Genomic DNA, 4,186 nt, shown 5'->3' on the forward strand with positions numbered 1-4,186 from the left:
GTATGTATATATATATGTGTATGCAGATAGATAGATAGATACATACATACATATATACACACACATAAATATATTCTTTCATTCTTTTATTTGGTTCAGTCATTTGACAGCGGCCATGCTGGAGCACCGCCTTTAGCTGAACAAATCGACCACAGGACTTATTCTTTGCAAGTCTCTTTTTGCCGGACCACTAAGTTGCGTGGAGGACAAAACACAGACACACAAACACACACACACACACACACACACACACACACACACACACACACACACACACACACACACATACACACATATATACACATATATATCTAGGGCTTCTTTCAGTTTCCGTTTACCAAATCCACTCACACACACACACACACACACACACACACACACGCACGCACACTGGGTGTCAAGAAATTCATTTCGCAACCACATCGTTTCGTGTTCAATACCACTGCCTGACGGTGGTATTTTAGCCCCAAGTTAATCAATGATAACTTGTGAGAGAATTTGGAAGACGGAAACTGTGTGGAAGCCCATCATATACATAAATATATATATGTATATGGACATATTTATGTATGCACGTCTTTGTGTTTGTCCTTTATCACCGCCTGACAACCGTTGCTGGTTTTTTAACGTCCCTCATAACATAGCAGTTTTGAGGTCAAATTCTACCGAGGTCGACTTTGCCTTTCATCTTTTCGGGGTCGATAAATTAAATACCAGTTGTGTACTGCATCGATCTAATCGACTGGCCCCCAAAATTTCGGGCCTTGTGCCTAGAGCAGAAAAGAATATCTTTATCTACGTACCATATTTTCGTGAACGAAAACTGCAGCCTCTGGCTTTTCAGTGATACACTAACATTAAATATGTCACATATTTCTGGTTGTAAATCTATTTCTGTATTGATTTCTAGTGAGCCATGTTGAAATCCAGGATGAAAAGAGTTTGAGGACTCCGTGTAAGGTGCAATTGTTACAGTATTTATCCTTTGAGCCGCACATTGTTACTTAATTAAATTATGATAAAAGAAAATTGCACGATTCACCTTGACGTTAAGCACGAATTCTATGTTATTTCAAATGCAGAGATGAAGAGTATTGTTGCCCCTTGTGTGGAAAATTATTTGTTCCACGATCAGCATGTTTACAAGTTGAGAATCTTTGTCCATGCAATGACAATCACAAGAGAGTGATCAGACCATTTGAGATTAGAGAGATTTAAGCCACCCATTACGATTATATTAACATGTTGTTTTGGTTTGGTGAATTCCTCTCCTGTTTTTAAGGAGCAGCTTCAAAATTTCGATCATGATCGGAGACTTCAGCTGGGCGACATGATATGCGTATTACGACATCGAGTTACTTTATATTCTATTTATGTGTCACAAACTAAATCTAAACGTGACAGCCTAACGGATGTACATACCAACTCTACACAAATGCTTTTTTTTGTCAGTACAGAAGCCGGCACATTTTATCATGTGTATTTCTGCATTTGATGTGTTTGCTGTTAAGTGTGTTTCTGTAAAGTGCTATACATACTGATTGCATGTGATGACATACATATTGATTGTATGTGACAAGATTTTTCCTGTAAGAAATTTTACTTCTCTTAGTTGTAATAAATCTCTGACATTTAGCAGTAACACTGATCTGACGTTGCGGTGTTGTCTGAGGTAGCCATCTTGTTTTATCATTTCTGTGATCTTTAAGACGGTGAGCTGGCAAAACGTTAGCACGCCGGACTACATGCTTTTAAGCATTGCGCCCATCTCTACGCTCTGAGCTCAAATTCCGCCGAAGTCGATAAAATAAGTACCAGTTGAAATTTGGGGATGATGTGATCGACCCCCCCCCCAAAAAAAAACTGCTGTTCCTGTGCCAAAATTTGAAACCATAATACGTAGTGTGTGTATGCGTGTGTGTTTCATCTTGTTTTACGTTCTGAGTTCTAATCCCGCCGAGGTCTTTCATCCTTTTCGGTCGACAAAATAAGCACGACTTGAACACTGGAATCGATGTAATCGATTTACGCCCTCATCTAAAATTCCTGGCCTTTTGCCAGAATTTGAAACCACAATTTTTGGATAGCCTTGTGAGTCGGCTTCAGAAAGTTTAAATCTGATTTATTTCTGCATTATTATTTCTCCCACATTATACTACATCCACATATTGATTTTTGATAGACGGCAGACGTGAATGTTAAATCCCGTTCAAGTAACTCTATGTTCTTAAGCCATTTAGTCATCTCCTCTTTAGTGACGTCTTTCTACGCAACATGGCGGTCTTCTCACGTCTGATTTTCTGCAGGTTGAAATTCTCCTACTTTCACAAAAGAATTTATGGAGAATAGTTACCGCATTTACCATAATTCTAACAATACTTGGAAGAAGCAAATTGGAAGATTGTTCTACTTCCTTCATGCTGGCAGGTAAATTGTAACAGATTTAAAAATTACCTGCTGGGTATAACTGATTTGGGTTTATGCTTACAATTTTTTATTTTTCGTTTGTGGCGCGCGCTTAAATATTTTATCATGCACATTTCTTTCAAATGGTTCGCTTTTTTTGCCATTAATTATAATTTAAATAATTTATTTTTTTCGGTTTCTCCATTTTTATTATCGTCATTTAACGTGTCGAGGAAAAGTGGTGCGTGTGTTTTTGTCGTCCTTTTTGGCGTCTATTCTATTCACGGCGATGTTAATTCGATCCTTCTGGATTACTATGAAACTCATGCAAATTTAATACTAGCTTCTTTCTCTGCATTTTTGTCATCTTCATCCTTCATAATGCTTTTTTCAGTAAGTCAAAATACGACTTGACGAGGGCATAGGACGGAATAAATTTGTTCTTTTTTTTCTGTCAATTTGTGCCACCAATCCTTAATATTTCAGCTCACCTGCAATCAAAATGACATCAGGTGGTTATGCGCCCATACGCCATGCCATAAGAAAAAGCGAATTTCTACCACCTGCCAATTATCATTCGTCATTTTTTTACTAACATTCATCATCATCATCATCATCATCATCATCGTCGTCGTCGTCGTCATCGTCGTCGTCGTCGTCGTCGTCGTCATCATCATCATCATCATCATCATCATCATCATCATCATCATTATTGCATTGTGCTCTTGAGCAGAACGCTGAAATTCACGTTGCTTGGCGATCACTTCGACCTGAAACGCGTGGCACACTCTGCACCCGTTCAGACAACGCCACCTTTGATGGAGAGAGAGAGAGGGTGAGCGAACGTGCGACACGGGCATTTGATCCCCATAGACAAATCATTTCTGTAGGTTGTTCATTTAGAAATTGCAAGACCCTTATCCGTCGTCCACAACAGAAAAGTCATGTATGAATACACTGAGCTTTTCGTTGGGTTAGAAAATTACATACCTTCACCCCCAATTTTCCATGATAAGTTAGCACTTGGAATCCTCCAATCCTCCGATGTATTACATGTCGATTAGTCGAATTAGACCATCATTTACTCCACAAATGTTTTGTCGTCAATGCTGCAATTTCCCGATTCACCTGTTTCAACATAACTGTAATATATATATATAAATAAACTATACCATTTTAATCCCGAGCGACGCCGGGTGTCTCTGCTAGTATATATATATATATATATATATATATATATATATATATATATATATATATATATATATACAACTCTGAGTTTTATCATGGCTACCGAATTGTCACATATTTTTACAGATAAATTTCTCTATTTACATAATGTCAAAGTCACTTTCTTTTGTTGTCTTTTCTATAACTGCAATACAGATATGTTTGTGTGCGTGGTTGTTTGAGTGTGTGTTTGTGTATGCATGCCTGTGTGTGTATGCGCGTGTGTGTGTGTGTGTGTGTGTGTTTGTATGTATGCATGTGTGTGTGCGTGAGTGTGTGCATGTGCGTCTGCTGGAAACAGTGATATGAGGTGAGTGGGAAGTGTGTGACAGAATTTGAAAGTTGTGTGAGCTCCATTTATGATAGTGTTGTGTCACTTTTTCTCATTTTGCAAACTCGAAAAAGCGACATAAGCAAGTTTATTGATTGATTCTTTCTCAACTAATCGAACAGCAACGCCTCCTTATTCCTGTGTTTGTATAATGCTACATGTTCAGGAGACAAGATATGTATGTGCATATTTATTCACATGTGTATGTCATCGCTATCT

This window comes from Octopus bimaculoides, chromosome 14, assembly GCF_001194135.2.
Source record: "Octopus bimaculoides isolate UCB-OBI-ISO-001 chromosome 14, ASM119413v2, whole genome shotgun sequence".
Classification (NCBI taxonomy): Eukaryota; Metazoa; Mollusca; class Cephalopoda; order Octopoda; family Octopodidae; genus Octopus; species Octopus bimaculoides.